Genomic DNA, 20,496 nt, shown 5'->3' on the forward strand with positions numbered 1-20,496 from the left:
TTGTCAGGGTCATCATACAACATGCCCAGTGCCGTAAAAAAAGCTTCAACACTTTTAAGCGACGGACAGTCAGGCTGCAACCCATATGCCCAGACCTGTGGGTCTCCTTGTAGCAAGGAAATCACTATGCCCACCCGCTGAATCTCCGACCCAGAAGACTGAGGCCTAAGCCGGAAGTATAGCTTGCAGCTCTCCTTGAAACAAAAGAACTGCGAGCGATCTCCAGAAAAACGATCCGGGAGATTTACTTTCGGCTCCTTAACCCCTGCAGGTGCTGCTGCTGCGGGAGCTCCGCCAGCAGCCTGGGAGGTGTGCATTTTAATGGACAAATCATTAAATTGTCGAGTCAGGACCTGCACCTGATCGACCACCTGTTGCAACGTATTTTGAGGGGTATGCTCCATATTCCCACAAAATTTCAACAGGAGTATTGGGCTGCTGAATATGTTATGCACACCAGTGCCTGCAGGAAAGTACTGGTGTCAGGACTGTTATGCACTCCAGTGCCTGCAGGAATGTACTGGTGTTTGAACTGTTATGCAAAACAAATGGACTCACAGACAAACTGGGGAATATGACATAACGTACACAGAAGGTGATAGGGTAACAAAATACACACAAAGTGAACAGAGAAGCCCAGAGGCTAAGGAACTGGGTATCTCCCTTGTATTAGAACTGCTAGGATGGAAAAAGCAAGATGTTGTGTTTTAATACGTAGAGAACCCGAAATGCTGTTGCTAAGGGCAACAGCAAAACCCTAAAGGGTTACCAACGGGTGTGGCAGTAAACTCCTTGGTCAGAGATGGAATGATAGACACAAGGAGAGTCTCCACAATCCTAATTCTCACTTGCCGTGCACAGGTTTTAGCTTACTGCCACTAAACTGACCCCTGACACCTAGCACAGTGAGACAGGATTAGACAGGCAAGTCTTAGAATACAGCCGCAAACTTGCTAAGTTCACAGAGTAGTAACAGAACCCCAGCAAGCTAAACGACTGACTCCAGTCTTACTTCTAGGTCTGGATTGGCAGAGTGTAATACCAAATCACCAGGCCTATTTGCAGTAAGCAACAAACAAATACAAAGCTACACAGTACTGGCTAACTTTCATGAACTGACTAACCAACAAAGATTCAGCAGCATCTGCTTACTCTGAAAAGAGGCCTTATAAAGCAGGTGCTGTCCACACCCCACTCAGACCTCACAGACTGTGAGCACAAAAACCAGCACCGGATCCCCTGCCGTGCACAGAGCCTATAACCACTGCACAGCAAAAGACCCGAACCGGAGTATCAGCTGCGCTCAGGTTACTCCACTAGCACTTGTCTCCCGGTTGCCATGACGACGTGGCAGCACAGGGCAGGAGACCCTAACACAAGGACAGTAAAAAAGCGTTATTAATGTCCTCAGAAATGCCATTGTACCCACCACGGATATGTGGACAAGCGGAACAGGGCAAACTAAAGACTATATGACTACGACAGCCCACTGGGTAGATGTATTGCCTCACCAACAACAGCAGCATCTCACAAATGCCAGCTCATTCAGTGCCAAGCTACTCTGTGTATCATCACTAAGGCGGGTATTCAATGTATGTCAGATCCTCTCCGACAGAGAGGATCTGACAGTGTAGTATTTAATTATCGGACAATTCTGGCAGGTTTTTCCCATTTCTTGAAAATGCTGACATGACTTTTTTTTAAGTCGGATCAGCATTGTCGAAAACGTAACAAAATCCTGTCGGAATTGGCCACGAATTCGACAAAACCCGTGGATCCGTGACTAATCCGCCGATCCATGTGGTTTTCGACCAGTGCTGTTTTTTCCGACAGTCGGAAAAACAGCACTTGCATTGAATAGGTTGAATGCAAATTCGACCTATACCTGTCTACAGTCGGAAATACCGGCACTAATTGAATAGACCCTAAGAGGTATATCGCTGACAACCTCTTCGAAAAACTCAGGAAAATCATTGGAATATGGCTTACCTCACTTGGACTCTCCTCTGGATTTGTAATATCTGACAATGTCACCAATATTGTGTGAGCATTACATGTGGCCAAAATACAACATGTCCCATGTTTTGCTCACACAATTAACTTGGTGGTGCAAAATTTTTTTTATTAAATGACAGCTGAAGCAAGAGGTAGCAACAAAGTGGAATTCAACCCTGTATATGCTTCAGCGGATGGAGGAACAGCAAAAGGCCAACCAAAACTACACATTGACATATGACATAGGTAAAGGATTGGGAATGCACCTTAATCAAGTGCAGTGGAGAATAATTTACAAGTTGTGCAAGGTTCTCAAACCCTTCGAAGTTGCCACATGTGAAGTTAGTTCAGACACTACCAGCTTGAGTCAGGTCATTCATAGTAACATAGTAGTATCTAAGGTTGAAAAAAGACAATTTGTCCATTCCCCTAATCAGACGTTTGCAAAAGCAGCTAGAGAAAGTGAAGGAGGAATTGAAATGGAACGTTTCTGCTAAGTATGTAGATGGAGCCCTTCATTCACTTTGCCTGGATACAAGGGTCATCAATCTCTTGAAATCAGATAATTCTATTTTGACGATCATACTTGATCCAAGGTTTAAGTCATACGTTGTGTCTTTCTTTACAATGGGCGCAAATCTGCGGAGAAGCAAAGAGCTGTTGGTGAGAAAAAAACAAAACCCAAAACCCATGATTTGGGCTGGTGCACATCCCTACTTCTGACCTTATTTTTATTAATCTTTTCTGTAATAACATTTTAACTTTTTTGTATGCTAGGTTACACATTCCCTTCAATAATTATTATTCAAATGTGTAAACTGTAAAGCACTATTATTATAAAATAAAAAGTAATACGCCTACTTTATGAAGAGTTAGTATATTAAGATTAGTTCCAGCTGTAACAAATTATAATAATTGTTTTGCCTCAATAATGAAAACTTAATTTTTTCCATCTCAACTGTTCAATTAACTTGATTTATGATTTCTTCCCAGCTGTGAATATTTTAATATTTCCCGTTTTTTGTCCGTACACGGTTTATATTGCAAATGAACTTTGGATTGCTAATGGGGTGACCTTTTAAAATGTTTCATTTTAATGCATCATTTCATAAATGTAGAACGTGCATTTTTACATTAAAATAAATATTTAAAATAAGGGTCTCACACTCCTATGTGAAATATCAGTTGTAAACAGAGAAAAAAGGTAATTTGTCCAAAAATGAAATTACCAATAAATATTTTACATAATCTCTCCATTTCCATATGTTGTAGAAGGTCAGCAGGGACTGACAATGTATGAGTGTAGTATAAGAAGAAATGTGCAGGTTTGGATTTACTCGGTTCTGAACGCCAAATTTAACAGAGTTCAGATTTATCTGGATTTTTCCTATTGGCTATCCAAGAGACAATAAGACGCCATTTTGAGATCCGGGTAAATCCGGATATATCTGAACCTGTACATCTCTAGTATAAACATTGACTAATGGGCCCTACACACAGCACGATGTGCCGCCGAGATGCCCGGCGGCCGATACGGGGGAGGGGGGGTGACGGGGGGAGTTAAGTTTCTTCTCTACCCCTGTCACCCAGCCCCACAGCCCTGCATGTTAATATGGACGAGGTTGTACATATTGGAATGCATGTATAAACGACCCGGCAACAACGATAAACGAGCGTGGGGCCGTGCATTGTTCATCGTTGGTGCATACACACTGAAAGATATGAACAATATTGTGTTCATTAATGAACGAGATCGTTCATATATTTCAGTGTAATCGCTAAGTGTGTAGAGCCCATTACAGTATGAAGTTGCAGTGTCTAGCTCCTAGCCTATACAGGTTTAATGTTTTAAAAAATTAGTTGAGAAATACAGGTAAGTACTTATCCATCATGCAATACCATAAGGAGGCATCTGATTGGTTCCAAATGTATTCTGCAGCAGGACAATGACCCCAAACATACAGCCAATGTCATTAAGAACTATCTTCAGCATAAAGAAGAACAAGGAGTCATGGAAGTGATAATATGACCAATGTCATTAAGAACTATCTTCAGCATAAAGAAGAACAAGGAGTCCTGGAAATGATAATATGGCCACCACAAAGCCCTGATCTCAACATCAAGGAGTCTGTCTGAAATTACATGAAGAGATAGAAAGATTTGAGGAAGCCTTCATCCACAGAAGATCTGTGGTTAGTTATCCAAGATGTTTGGAACAACTTCCATGCTGAATTCCTTTAAAAACTGTGCAAGTGTATCTAGAAGAATTGATGCTGTTTTGAAGGCAAAGGGCGGGCACACCAGATACTGATTTGATTTAGATTTCTCTTTTGATCATTCACTTTGCATTTTGTTAATTGAGAAAAATAAACTATTAACACTTCTGTTTTTTAAAGCATCCTTACTTTGCAGCATTTTTTCCACACCTGCCTAAAACTAATGCACAGTACTGTGTGTGTGTGTGTGTGTGTGTGTGTGTGTGTGTGTGTGTGTGTGTGTGTGTGTGTGTGTGTGTGTGTGTGTATATATATATATATATATACATACAAACATACTAGAGATGAGCGGGTTCGGTTCCTCAGAATCCGAACCCCCTTGAACTTCACCTATTTTACACGGTTCCGAGGCAGCCTCGGATCTTCCCGCCTTGCTCGGTTAACCAGAACGTGCCCGAACATCATCATCCCGCTGTCGGATTCTCGCGAGATTCGTATTCTATATAAGGAGCCGCGCGTCGCCGCCATTTTCACTCGTGCTTTGGAGATTGAATGGAGAGGACGTGGCTGCGTTCTCTCCCTGAAAAGCTCCGTAATCTGTGCTCAGTGTGCTGCAAATATCTGTGCTCAGTGTGCTGCAAATAATCTGTGCTCAGTGTGCTGAAAATATCTACGTTCTCTGCCTGAAAACGCTCCATATCTGTGCTCAGTGTGCTGCAAATATCTGTGCTCAGTGTGCTTTATTGGGGGGACTGGGGACCACCAGTATAATAGTAGTACAGTACAGTAGACCATTGCTGTATCTTGCAGCTCTGTGTCACTGCAAGTATCCATTCCATATCTGTGCTGCATTTTTGTGAGCAGTATATATAGTATTACAGTGCAGCATTTTGGTGACCCAACAGTATATAGTTGTGTACAGTAGGCCATTGCTCTATCTTGCAGCTCTGTGTCACTGCACGTATCCATTCCATATCTGTGCGGCATTTTTGTGAGCAGTATATATACTAGTATTACAGTGCAGCATTTTGGTGACCCAAGAGTATATAGTTGTGTACAGTAGGCCATTGCTGTATCTTGCAGCTCTGTGTCACTGCACGTATCCATTCCATATCTGTGCGGCATTTTTGTGAGCAGTATATATACTAGTATTACAGTGCAGCATTTTGGTGACCCAACAGTATATAGTTGTGTACAGTAGGCCATTGCTGTATCTTGCAGCTCTGTGTCACTGCACGTATCCATTCCATATCTGTGCGGCATTTTTGTGAGCAGTATATATACTAGTATTACAGTGCAGCATTTTGGTGACCCAACAGTATATAGTTGTGTACAGTAGGCCATTGCTGTATCTTGCAGCTCTGTGTCACTGCACGTATCCATTCCATATCTGTGCGGCATTTTCGTGAGCAGTATATATACTAGTATTACAGTGCAGCATTTTGGTGACCAACAGTATACATATATAGTACAGTACAGTAGGCCATTGCTATTGATATATTACTGGCATATAATTCCACACATTAAAATATGGAGAATAAAAATGTGGAGGGTAAAATAGGGAAAGATCAAGATCCACTTCCACCTCGTGCTGAAGCTGCTGCCACTAGTCATGGCCGAGACGATGAAATGCCATCAACGTCGTCTGCCAAAATGTCATAGTAGAGAGCATGTAAAATCCAAATAACAAAAGTTCCGTAAAATGACCCAAAAATCTAATTTAAAAGCGTCTGAGGAGAAGCGTAAACTTGCCAATATGCCATTTACGACACGGAGTGGCAAGGAACGGCTGAGGCCCTGGCCTATGTTCATTGCTAGTGGTTCAGCTTCACATGAGGATGGAAGCACTCATCCTCCCGCTAGAAAAAAGAAAAGACTTAAGCTGGTAAAAAGCACAGCAAAGAACTGTGCGTTCTTCTAAATCACAAATCCCCTAGGAGAGTCCAATTGTGTCGGTTGCGATGCCTGACCTTCCCAACACTGGACGGGAAGAGGTGGCGCCTTCCACCATTTGCACGCCCCCCTGTAAGTGCTGTAAGGAGCACCCGCAGTCTAGTTCCTGATAGTCAAATTGAAGATGTCACTGTTGAAGTACACCAGGATGAGGATATGAGTGTTGCTGGCGCTGAGGAGGAAATTGACAAGGAGGATTCTGATGGTGAGGTGGTTTGTTTAAGTTAGGCACCCGGGGAGACACCTGTTATCCGTGGGACGAATATGGCCATTGTTATGCTTGGTCAAATTACAAAAAAAATCACCTCTTCGGTGTGGAATTATTTTAACAGAAATGCGAACAACAGGTGTCAAGCCGTGTGTTGCCTTTGGCAAGCTGTAATAAGTAGGGGTAAGGACGTTAACCACCTAGGAACATCCTCCCTTATACGTCACCTGGAGTGCATTCATCAGAAGTCATTGACAAGTTCAAAAACTTTGGGTGACAGCGGAAGCAGTCCACTGACAAGTAAATCCCTTCCTCTTGTAACCAAGCTCACGCAAACCACACCACCAACTCCCTCAGTGTCAATTTCCTCATTAGACAGGAAAACCAATAGTCCTGCAGGCCATGTCACTGGCAAGTCTGACGAGTCCTCTCCTGCCTGGGATTCCTCCGATGCATCCTTGAGGGTAACGCCTACTGCTGCTGGCGCTGCTGTTGTTGCTGCTGGGAGTCGATCGTCATCCCAGAGGGGAAGTCGGAAGCCCACTTGTACTACTTCCAGTAAGCAATTGACTATCCAACAGTCCTTTGCGAGGACGATGAAGTATCACAGCAGTCATCCTGCTGCAAAGCGGAATACTCAGGTCTTGGCAGCTGCGTTGGTGTTAAACGTGTGTCCGGTATCCACCGTTAATTCACAGGGAACTAGAGAATTGCTTGAGGTACTGTGTCCCCGGTACCAAATACCATCTAGGTTCCATTTCTCTAGGCAGGCGATACCTAGAATGTACACAGACGTCAGAAAAAGAGTCACCAGTGTCCTAAAAAATGCAGTTGTACTCAATGTCCACTTAACCACGGACATGTGGACAAGTGGAGCAGGGCAGACTCAGGACTATAGGACTGTGACAGCCCACTGGGTAGATGTATTGCCTCCCGCAGCAAGAACAGCAGCGGCGGCACCAGTAGCAGCATCTCACAAACGCCAAATCGTTCCTAGGCAGGCTACGCTTTGTATCCCCACTTTTCATAAGTGGCACACAGCTGACAACCTCTTACGGAAACTGAGGAACATCATCGCAGAATGGCTTACCCCAATTGGACTCTCCTGGGGATTTGTGACATCGGGCAACGCCACCAATATTGTGCGTGCATTACATGTGGGCAAATTCCAGCACGACCCATGTTTTGCACATACATTGAATTTGGTGGTGCAGAATTTTTTAAAAAACGACAGGGGCGTGCAAGAAATGCTGTCGGTGGCCCGAAGAATTGCGGGCCACTTTCGGCATTCAGCCACCGCGTGCCGAAGACTGGAGCACCAGCAAACACTCCTGAACTTGCCCCGCCATCATCTGAAGCAAAAGGTGGTAACGAGGTGTAATTCAACCCTCTATATGCTTCAGAGGATGGAGGAGCAGCAAAAGGCCATTCAAGCCTATACATCTGCCTACGATATAGGCAAAGGAGGGGGAATGCACCTGACTCAAGCGCAGTGGAGAATGATTTCAACGTTGTGCAAGGTTCTGCAACCCTTTGAACTTGCCACACGTGAAGTCAGTTCAGACACTGCCAGCCTGAGTCAGGTCAATCCCCTCATCAGGCTTTTGCAGAAGAAGCTGGAGAGATTGAAGGAGGAGCTAAAACGGTGCGATTCCGCTAGGCATGTTGGACTTGTGGATGGAGCCCTTAATACGCTTAACCAGGATTCACGGGTGGTCAATCTGTTGAAATCAGAGCACTACATTTTGGCCACCGTGCTTGATCCTAGGTTTAAAGCCTACATTGTATCTCTCTTTCCGGCAGACACAAGTCTGCAGATGTTCAAAGACCTGCTGGTGAGACACTTGTCAAGTCAAGCGGAACGTGACCCGTCAACAGCTCCTCCTTCACATTCTCCCGCAACTGCGGCTGCGAGGAAAAGGCTACGAATTCCGAGCCCACCCACTGGCGGTGATGCAGGCCAGTCTGGAGCGAGTGCTAACATCTGGTCCGGACTGAAGGACCTGCCAACGATTACTGACATGTCGTCTACTGTCACTGCATATGATTCTGTCACCATTGAAAGAATGGTGGAGGATTATATGAGTGACCGCATCCAAGTAGGCACGTCAGACAGTCCGTACGTATACTGGCAGGAAAAAGAGGTAATTTGGAGACCGTGCACAAACTGGCTTTATTTTACCTAAATTGCCCCCCCTCCAGTGTGTACTCCGAAAGAGTGTTTAGTGCAGCCGGTCACCTTGTCAGCAATCAGCGTACGAGGTTACTTCCAGAAAATGTGGAGAAGATGATGTTCATCAAAAAGAATTATAATCAATTCCTCCGTGGAGACATTCACCAGCAATTGCCTCCAGAAAGTACACAGGGACCTGAGATCGTGGATACCAGTGGGGACGAATTAGTAATCTGTGAGGAGGGGGATGTACACAGTGAAAGGGGTGAGGAATCGGACGATGAGGAGAAGGTGGACATCTTGCCTCTGTAGAGCCAGTTTGTGCAAGGAGAGATTGATTGCTTCTTTTTTGGTGGGGGCCCAAACCAACCAGTCATTTCAGCCACAGTCGTGTGGCAGACCCTGTCACTGAAATGATGGGTTTATTAAAGTGTGCATGTCCTGTTTATACAACATAAGGGTGGGTGGGAGGGCCCAAGGACAATTCCATCTTGCACCTCTTTTTTCTTCAATTTATCTTTGCATCATGTGATGTTTGGGGCCAATTTTTTTAAGTGCCATCCTGTCTGACACTGCAGTGCCACTCCTAGATGGGCCAGGTGTTTATGCTGGCCACTTGGGTCACTTAGCTTAGTCATCCAGCGACCTTGGTGCAAATTTTAGGACTAAAAATAATATTGTGAAGTGTGAGGTGTTCAGAATAGACTGGAAATGAGTGGAAATTATGGTTATTGAGGTTAATAATAGTATGGGATCAAAATTACCTCCAAATTCTATGATTTAAGCTGTTTTTGAGGGTTTTTTGAAAAAAAACACCCGAATTCAAAACACACCCGAATCCGACTAAAAATTTTCAATGAGGTTTTGCTAAAACACATTCGAATCCAAAACATGGCCGCGGAACCGAATCCAAAACCAAAACACAAAACCCGAAAAATGTCCGGTGCACATCTCTAATACATACATACATACACACACACACACACACACACACACACACACACACACACACACACACACACACACACACACAGATAGATTCCAGAAGAAGTGGGTGTGACTTACACATCAGCAAAGAACAGCCCAGTTCTTAACCAGTGGAGTTGTTTGTACAGCAGTAACTTCAAATGTCCTGTACAGTCATACCTCCCAACTTTTAGGAGGAAGGAAGCAGGACTCTGCGCCCACCCGGAAAAAGGGTCCATGTCCTCAGTAAAGGGAACATGGCTTCGCGGTAATGCGCGATTGTGAGCCACATCCCCATTTTCCATCACTATGGGGTCATGGCCAGTGCTCTGTGAGCTGTTGGCCACCATGCCCCAGGCCCTCTTGTCTCCGTGAATAGAAGCTATGCACATGCGTGCAGCGAGTGACAAGAGCCTCCCAACTGCCCACCCCCACCCCCACCACCACGGGACACTATGGCCTGCATATGGGACAGTCCCAAAAAACTGGACTGTACCATGAAAATCTTAACAGTTAAGGGGTATGCTCCCAGTTGTGCATGAAGTGGAGCATACTGTACCAATCACCAGCCAGTGACTTATTAGGGTAGCGGTGCACTATACTAGCGGTAATAGTGGTTCTGGCATGATGTGACAGCAGCAATCATAGGGTCTCTCTGGAGCTAAGTGAAAGATGTCTGTCTCCTACAGTGGTGCTGTACAATACAAGGTGTCACGGTCTGGTCTGATTGTGTTTCCGGTAATGACCTGGGTGAGCCAGTGGAGGACGCAGGGAAGCAGATTTTAGATGGCTTGAGATATGGACAATTCATATGATGGAACACTCTGGAAGATTACACAGTGAGCACAGAGAATTGTTGAGACCTGAAGCAGAGGCGCAGAGTCACCAGGGGTTTTCGCCAGTGATCCCCGCCAGGGGATATGGTCTTCGCTGCACCTGACGAGCAGGTCACGGCCCTCTGCTCAGGTTTCTCTGTGGAGGCTGTGAGACATTCTGGTATACAGGGATGCTTAGTACTGGATTATACCGAAGTGCTTAACCATCAATAGTGAGTCCGATGGTGACGAGGTAGGTATGTATATCGGAGATGGTGAACTCAGGAGTAGTTGGGTAGCTGATAGCATGAGGACAGTCTGTGCATCGATGGTGCAACCAAATGGCTGGGCAGGAAACTGATTATGCGGTCTGTGAGCCGAGAGCAGGGTTGGTCTAGGAACTGATGGTATAGCCTGGGAGCCAAGAATATCCAGAGGCTGTGACGGTAAGTAACCAGGAAAGGCAGGTACAGCTGGACTCAGGTAACCGGATCTCTGGAGCAAGCCTGGAGCTTTGGGAGCTAACGCTGGAGAACTTGCAGAAGAACTGACAAGTTGTTGAAGGCAGTGAGGACTCTGGGAAGCCTGCCTAAATCCCCCCAGAAGGATGCTGATTGGTTGCTGCCAGCAGCAGCATGCACAGAACTAGGAAGTAATTACCTGGATATCTGGATCATGTGACTCTGGATCATGTGACTCTGCCAGAGGCAGTGGATATCATGCTAGTAACCACAGAAAGCACCAGCGGCTGATCTGTGGCACAGAATACACCTGCGTGCCGGTAAGTGTCGTTTGCGAGCAGTGCGTGAACCGTGGTTCCTGACACAAGGACCTTTGGCCTAATTCAGAGTTGATCGCAGCAGCAAATTTGTTAGCAGTTGGGCAAAACCGTGTGCACTGCAGATATAACATGTGCAGAAAGAGTAAGTTTTGCGGGGGCAGCCAGTTTTTACCCTGCACAGAAACAAAATAAACCACCCAAATCTAACTCTCTCTGCAAATGTTATATCTGCCACACCGGCAGAGCACATGGGGCGTCATTCAGACCCGATTGCACGCTCCCTTATTTTGTAGCCATGTGATTGGGTATGAACAGCGCATGCGTGCGGTCCGCAATGCACAGGCATGTCACAGGCCGGCGATGGGGGTCACCGGACTGTGACAGATTCTACAAAGAAAGCGATCACCGCTTGACAGAAAGAAGGCGTTCGTGGGCGGCAACTCATCGTTTACAGGGAGTGTCCGGGAAAACACAGGCATGTCCAGCCGTTTTAGAGGTGGATTTCTGACGTCAGCAACAGCCCGGATCGTCGCAGTGGCTGAGTAAGTCCTTTAAAACTTTTGTTTGTGCAGCTCTCTGCACAGTTGTTCGCACCCCTGCAAAGCGATTACCCCCTCTCCTGTAGGCGGCGATTACCTGGTCACAGCAGTGCAAAAAACACCCTGCGTGCGACCAGGTCTGAATTACCCCCATGGTTTTGCCCAACTGATAACAAATTTGCTGCTGCGATCAACTCTGAATTACCCCTCTTGTACAGATGATTTGTTTATTGAAAAATCTCTGCACAGGACATGCGGACACCCTCTGAGATTAGAGAAAAGGACATTTCATACCATATAAAGGAAAGGGTTCTTCACATTAAGGGCAGTAAGGATTTTGAATTCTCTGCCAGAGAAGGAAGTAATGGTGGATTCAGTCGAAAAGTTTAAAAATGGATTAGATAAATTCCTAACTGAAAGAAATATCCAAGGGTACAGCATTTAAAGAAAGTATATATTAGCAAAAGCATGAACTATGGGGGTAATTCCAAGTTGATCGGAGCAGGAAATTTTTTAGCAGTTGGGCAAAACTTTGTGTACTGCAGGGGAGGCAGATATAACGTGTGCAGAGAGAGATAGATTTGGGTGTGGTGAGTTAAATCTGCAATCTAAATTGCAGTGTAAAAGCAAAGCAGCCAGTATTTACCCTGCACAGAAACAAAATAACCCACCCAAATCTAACTCTCTCTGCAAATGTTATATCTGCCCCCCCTGCAGTGCACATGGTTTTGCCCAAGTGCTAAAAAATTTCCTGCTGCGATCAATTTGGAATTACCCCCTATAGTTGTTATTAAACTAAATACACATAACTTTATCCGGGTCCCTATAGTACACTATAGTTATACAGGTTGAGTCTCCCTTATCCAAAATGCTTGGGACCAGAGGTATTTTGGATATCGGATTTTTCCGTATTTTGGAATAATTGCATACCATAATGAGATATCATGGCGATGGGACAGAAGTCTAAGCACAGAATGCATTTATGTTTCATATACACCTTATACACACAGCCTGAAGGTCATTTTAGCCAATATTTTTTATAACTTTGTGCATTAAACAAAGTGTGTCTACATTCACACAATTCATTTATGTTTCATATACACCTTATACACACAGCCTGAAAGTCATTTAATACAATATTTTTAATAACTTTGTGTATTAAACAAAGTTTGTGTACATTGAGCCATCAAAAAACAAAGGTTTCACTATCTCACTCTCACTCAAAAAAGTCCGTATTTCGGAATATTCCGTATTTCGGAATATTTGGATATGGGATACTCAACCTGTATTCAGATTTGTTAAGGATTACAATACAGGTTGAACTCGATGGACATTTTGTCTTTTTTCAACCTCATGAACTACAGTAAGGGGGTCATTCAGACTTGATCGCTCGCTAGCAGTTTTTTGCAGTGCTGCGATCAGATAGTCGCCGTCTACAGGGGAATGTATTTTAGCTGTGCAATTGAGCGATCGCATGTGCAGCCGAGCGGTACAAAAATATCTTTTGCAGTTTCTGAATAGCCCAGAACTTACTCAGCCACTGCAATCACTTCAGCCTGTCCGGGACCGGAATTGACATCAGACACCCTCCCTGCAAACGCTTGGACACACCTGCGTTTTTCCAACCACTCCCAGAAAACGGTCAGTTGCCACCCACAAACGCCTTTTTTCTGGCAATCTCCTTGCGATCGGCTGTGCGAATGGATTTTTGTTAAAACCCATCGCACAGCAATGATCTGCTTTGTACCCGTGCGACATGCCTGCGCATTGCGGTGCATACGCATGCGTAGTTCTGACCTGACCGCAGAGCTGCAAAAAACGTTAGCGAGAGATCAGGTCAGAATTACACACTTTGTCACTATGTCAGCTATGTCACAAAGCTGTGTACTGAGGCCCTCATTCCGAGTTGTTCGCTCGCTAGCTGCTTTAGCAGCTGTGCAAACGCTAAGCCGCCGCCCTCTGGGAGTGTATCTTAGCTTAGCAGAAGTGCGAACGAAAGGATCGCAGAGCGGCTGCAAAATAATTTTGTGCAGTGTCAGAGTAGCTTCAGACCTACTCCTAGCTTGCGATCACTTCAGACAGGGGGCATTCATCCGGAGCCACTCAATAGCATCATAGGCACAACAGAAATTCAGTCTCACAGCAGTCCAGCAGCAAGTCTGGCTGTGCCTGACTGGCTCTATATATACCCACAAATCATAAAAAAATGGCACCAAAATCAAATCTATGACATCATCACAGTGAGACCACTTGTATAAACCTAGAAACAAAATCATATAAAAAGCTCACCAATACAATTAAACAAGTACATTGTCACACGCCGGGGTTGAACAATCACACCAAATAGGCACACTATATGTAAAAAAAAATGCCACCGCATAACGCGATCCTGCTACAGCGGGCCACGTCCACAAGCGCACCTGGCTTCCGGTCCATGGAACGCAAGTGTCCCATGACCGGAAGCCAAAGACCTGGAAATGGTACGCTAACCAGAGAACGTACCAGGCTGACGTAGGCCGCGTCCACCAACGTACAAAGCTTCCGATCCATGGAATGTAAGCGTCCCATGGCCGGAAGTCAAAAGCCCGCAGGTAGAACGCAAATCAGGAAGTATATCGTGGCGTAATAATAATACCGCTCATCAAAGTAAGACTCAATTCAGAATTACTATAAGTATTTATAAAACACGAGACCATATCAAAACACCATTCAGGCCAAGATGTAATGACATAATTTGCACATTCCTAACTTAAGTGCAGCACAGACCCACAGCGTATTAGAGCCAGTTTAAACAATAAAAACAATTCCCCATATATACATACATAAAAAATTTTAATTAACAGTTGCTACCAGTGGCAACATGAGGCAGACAATCTTGTCTATCATGTAAGAATTCATAAAATCTCCTATATAATAGCCCAGATCTGTCACTCTGTGACTGTGTAGCTAACGCTGGGCATGGCTAGGAGCTCTCATTGGGTTAGCAGCAGGTCTATCACACCCAGTCCACAGCTGATTGGGTGAGAAATGCCCTCCCACACAGGTTACATCCAATGGGAGGCTCTGCCCTTTGACTGCTGTGTGTTCCCACCCAGAGCAGGATTAACAATGGGTTTGATGGAGCTGCAGCTCCAGGTCCACACCCCAAAATAGGCCCACTGCATCTGCAGCAACATACCCTCCAACAATTTAAACATAAAAATAGCTACAAATTTGAAAAGGGGGCATGGCCACGAGTAAAGTAGCGTGGCCACGCCCCTTTTCCTATACTTTCAATGGAAGTTTGGAGAGCCAAAAATCAGTACAGACCAAAAAAAAAAAGGTACTGTACCTGCCAAAAAGGTACAGTTGGAGGGTATGCCACTGCATCTGCAACAAGTCTCTACACTGTAGATAGGGGGGGGGGGGAATCCTTTTATTGCAGCATCCTATGTCCTGCTGCCAGTCCGCCTGCCCCGTCCGGCATCAACAATCCCCACTCTCTAGCTGCAGTGCAGGTGGAACAAAAGCTGCTGCAGCCACCGACATAGATGTGTATGAAAGTGGCGCAGCGGAAGGCTTTCATAGCCCTCCCGGCGCAGCATACTCTCTGAGCCCCGGAGCCTCCTCTGCACGTGATGTCACAGAAATACCTCCCCACCATAGCCGCGCCCAGATTCCCAGAGTCCCTGACTCCGCAACACAGCACCTGGGCTGCCGGCCTGGAAGCCCTGAGGTGGTTAATGTAATGGATAGAGTGGGTGATATCGCAGAGGGTAATGTCTGGATGCTGAATCAATCTAAAATGTGACAGTGCTGTGCAGTGCAGTGGGTGTGCAGTGTCACTGACACTGCACAGCACTCTCACCTTTTACATTGATTCAGCGAGTCAGTCAGTTCTGCCAGCCAGTCACTATTGTTAACGCCGATGTCCCAACGTGCCGCAATACAGGGAAGTAGATGCACTAAATAAACTACAGCTCCCAGCAGCCCTTAGCGCCCGAAGCATTCTGGCGCTAAGGCCTGCTGGGAGCTGAAGTTTATTGAGTGCATCTTCTTCCCTGTAATGCGGTGCGTTGGGACACCGGCGCTAACAATAGTGACTGGCTGCTTGGCTGCTGTGCGAGTCTCTGGGAGAGCCACTGCCAAAGGGAGGACAGCAGCTTAGCCGCTTCCAGGAGGAGAAGCATTATCCGCCCCTCCCCCACTCGCAGTACCTCCGGGCCCAATCCACGGCACCCCCACATACTCCCCTCCACCACCCGCGGAGGCTCCGGACCCCCTCCCCCACCCGCAGCACCCCTGCCCTTTGTCCGTGCAATATTTAACCACTCAAACTATTATGATTGGAGGTAATACTCCACATAATACAAATATTGCATGCCACAAGTGCGTGCAAGGGTTAAGGGGTGCGTAGCCCCTTATGACGGTGTGAAGAGCGCCCCTAGGGCACGATGAATCACCTACTTAACAATATAAGGCATGGCCAGGCATTCTCCCATTGTTATCTGCCTCATGGTGACACAAGCAGCAACCACAATACAGATACATTATAAACACCAAAAAGTCCACAGAACACGGACAATAGCAACACATAAATAACAATCAAAAAACAAGTGTATTGGTCACACACAAAAAAATATAATGAAGAAAAAACTGATTTCCAATTGCTCCACCAGCACAGAAATAGCTGCACATGATTCCTCCAACGTAGAAAAAACATTAAGGGGGTTTGATTTATTGAGGCCACTGAGTCTAGTTTGAAAATCCATCTTGCTTCCAATTTCTTCAGGAGAAGGGCCGATCACCACCTCTTTTGGGGACCGGCCCACAATCAATGATCCTGCACTTTAATGCTGCCACTTGATGACCCACATCCAAGAAATGTTGCGCAACGGGTTTGTCCATTCTACCCGTTAGTAATGCTTGATGGCTCAAGCTCCAATGGTTCGCCATCCGCTCTCGGAAAGTACAGGTGGTCATCACTACATAGGGTAGACCACACGGACACAACAGCATATAGATTACATGGTCCAGCTTACAATGTAACGGATATCGGATGCTTATCAGTTTCCCATTCATCGGGTGTGGAAACTTTTCTCCTACCAGCATCGAGCGGCATGTCACACAGCCTAAGCATCTCACGCACCCCTTTCTTTGTGAGTTTAACCAAGTGTTATTATTATTCATAACTTGTCCTGCTGGATGCATAAGCAGCTGTTTTAGATTTCGCCCCCGTCTGAAGGCCATCATGGGTTGACTCTGGAACATATCCTTAAATTTCGTATCAGACTGTAATAACGGCCAATAGCCCTCATTCCAAGTTGATTGCTCAATAGCTACTTTTAGCAGCCGTGCAAACGCATAGTCGCCACCCACGGGGGAGTGTATTTTCGCTTTGCAAGTGTGCGAACATCTTTGCAGCCGAGCTCTGCAAAAACATTTTGTGCAGTTTCAGAGTAGGTCTGGACTTACTCAGTCCTTGCAATCACTTCAGTGTTTTTGTTCCTGGAATTGATGTCAGACACCCACCCTGCAAACGCCTGGAAACGCCTGCATTTTGCCAAACGCTCCCAGAAAACAGTCAGTTGACACCCACAAACGCCCTCTTTCTGTCAATCTCCTTGCGACCGGCTGTGCGAACGGAATCGTCGTTGAAGCCATCACTGGGTAACGAACCACTGTGTACTCATATGACGCGCCTGCGCATTGCGGTACATACGCATGCGCAGATTAGCCCCGTTCTGCCATGATCACTGCACTGCTAAAAATCCGTAGCGAACGATCAACTCGGAATGACCCCCAATGTCTTCTGAGCAATTTTCTGATATGTTGCGCACTCGAATCAAACTGCGTAACAAAAATAATGTGCTTCTCCTTTGGCGGTTTTCGATCTAAAAGCCTGGAGCGAGCCTTACACAAACAAGCATCAATGATATTCTTTTTGTACCCCCTCTCCACATGTCACAGGCTGTGTTTGAAACATGACAGGAGTTGGTTGGTTGGTAGTTTATCTCTCTCCAGGGTATAGTACATAGATAACTGTGTGTGATCCGGTGCATGCTCAAAAGGGACCCTGACTGTCCAGTGATACAGTAAGTCACTGCTTAAAGCTGCTAGCTAGTATCGCCGAGTGGCTGTGCATTACTCAGCTGTCCTGGAGATTTGTGTTTTTAACAAATAACCCCCAATTATATTTTTGCTACAATAGAAAATAGGGCTTTTCCAACCTCTAAATCTGGTATGGATCCACATATTTTGTACTGTTAATTAATACTAATAAGGCAATGTTTATTGACATTCATGGAAACAAAAATGCTAATTATTTCTGATAAGATATCCATCAATATGTTTGTGGCTCTAGTGAGAACATCCCTCCACCCTTCCACAGCTGTTTTTATTCTTTTTTAGCTGTAAAATTAAATTACTAATCAATCATTATTACTTTACTAGGAAATTGCAATGTTGGTTGTCAAGGCAACTGTATGGATCGGAATTATTAAAGCACCTAGGACCAAAAGTTTTCTTCGACAGAATATATACAGTGTGCACAATAACATTATAAATATAACATTCACAAAACAGTTTCAGTTGAATATTCCTCATTTTTAGCAATGACATTCTGTCATCATGGTTTTAAGCTTGTGGAGATAGTAAAATCTTCAGTTTATGATCATATAAGCAATTCAATATCTTCATGAAGATTATTTTTGAACTTTTTTTATTTTTATGCACTTACCTAGAACCCTTCATAAGTGGACTGTAGTTTGTAAAAATAAAATGTGTCATCACCACACTTCATTTTAATAGAATTTTGTTATATTCCTAGGAACTTATTTTGAGTCTCATATAGTTTGACCTTGACAGCACCTGGCTTTTTGTCATTAAGACTCTTCAGATCAGTGCATGCACTGTGTTGCTGTTGCACATATACTTCACCGTGGCGCCCACAGGGGCGGTTGCTGCGTACACAGAAACCCCACTGGCAGATGCAAGATTGAGAACCCACCCTGTTATTAAGGAACAACCCCCTCGCAGTAAAATGCTGCGATTTGTGGACCAGTGGGGAAGGGGGACCAATAAGATGCAAATCCATCAGAATTGCATAAAGTTAGCAACGCCCCCTCCCAATAGACCCATAAACTGCAGCATTTTGCCGCTAGGGGAGGGACTGCTGCAAGGTAAGTTTCTGTATGTGTGTGTGTGGGTGTGTGTGTTATGTATGTGTGACATATACATGTGTGTGAGTGTATATATATATATATATATATATATATATACTAGAATGGGAGCGTCTCTGTGCACTCCCGTGGTGGGGCTAGTCGCCGGATGAGACTTTGATTAACAAATCTGCTAAGTGATAAATGTATTTCTTTATTCATATGAGATAATTAATTAGCATCCACCTTTTCTCCCTCATGCTGAAGCTGAATAGTATCAAAAGGGGTGAGAGAGAGTTAAAAAAATCTGTGTCTAGTATGTCTAATTTGAAGGTTGAAATTTAGCATACGAAGAAATACATTATATTTTGATGACTCCTATTCTCATTTTCACTATATATCTTTTTATATCATCTATTCTTCAGTATGCTTCCATTTCTAGGTGTTCCTGGATATAATAATATCTTGCCCTGTCTAGTGGGCACACAGATGTATACATTTTGAATATAGTAATAGACACTGAGAAAGTAAAAGAAAACTATGGAGTTTCTGTAAAATCCAGCTGAGTGTGTAAAAAGCTGCTAAACCGATTTTTAGAATGTTTCCTTGTTGTTTTCTGTGTTTATGTATCTCCCAACTGCTATGTGCATTTTTAACCTGCATCTTTTAAGGTAAACAATTTTTTAAGTAAATATGTATTTTGTGTACGTAATCTCACTGTGTATTTTACCACATGTTTTTGTATATGGCTGCAAACTTGCTGTTGTTAATATATGCTGTTAGGACATGCTGAACTGCTGCTTATAGTTTTAGGGGTATATTCAATTGAGGTCGAAAGCTGCCGCCTGTCGAAAAGATGGCAGTTTTTAACTTTTTTTTAGGTCGGAAGGGGTATATATTCGACAAGTCAAGGAATATGACTTGTCGAAAAGCACGTGGATCGGCGGTATAGCTGCCGATTCACGTGCTTGTGTCGAAAACGGGGCCAAAACTGTCAGGTTTTGGCCCCCTTTTCGACCATCTCAGTCGACAGAAAAAAATGTCGGACTGAGATTTGGGACCCAGAGGAGGAGGGGTGGGGGAGCCGCAGGGAGACGGGGGAAAGCCGCGGGCAGACAGGGAAGATCAGCGCTACAGCACAGCACTGCAGCAGGATGTCTCACAGCCGCGCCGCTCACGGCAGCGTCCACCCGGCTCCAGCAAGTGAGGTCACGCTTGCTGGAGCCGGGTGGACACTGCCGTGAGGTCGGACGGCTATGTGACATCCTCCTGCAGCGCTACTATAGCGCTGATCTCCTCCGTCTGCCCACCGGCTGTCCCCGCTGGTCTCCCCGCGCCCCCCTCCTCCTGTGGGTCCCTCATCTCAATTCGGCTTTTTAAAAGTCGAATTAAGATGAGATTGAATAGGGATTGTCGGATCCATTCCGACAAATGCATGTCGGAATGGATCCGACCCTGATTGAATATACCCCATTGTGGTTTCAGCTGTCCCTTCTACTAAGTGATGTGGGCGGATGCACACATAGACTTGGGCTATTTAAACCAAGTGGAGCGTTAGATAGGCCAGCCTCCTGACGAAGTGTGATACAAAACGCGTTGGGGCGTGGCCTGTCTGACGCACGGTGTCCACCTGTGTAGCTGCTCCAACCATCCATCCCGGTGAGGTGTCCCGACGGGTCACGGCTTAGTCGAAGCTGGCGGCGCGGTGTGA

The 20,496-nt window shown here is 45.2% G+C and overlaps 1 long non-coding RNA gene across 1 annotated transcript in view; it reads left to right on the forward strand.

Annotated features, from left to right (window-relative positions):
• The window catches only part of LOC134956752 (uncharacterized), a 196,351-nt gene that overhangs the window by 143,516 nt on the left and 32,339 nt on the right, over positions 1-20,496 (forward strand). The window lies entirely within an intron of this gene.

The sequence above is a fragment of the Pseudophryne corroboree genome, chromosome 9 (genome assembly GCF_028390025.1).
Source record: "Pseudophryne corroboree isolate aPseCor3 chromosome 9, aPseCor3.hap2, whole genome shotgun sequence".
Taxonomy (NCBI): domain Eukaryota; kingdom Metazoa; phylum Chordata; class Amphibia; order Anura; family Myobatrachidae; genus Pseudophryne; species Pseudophryne corroboree.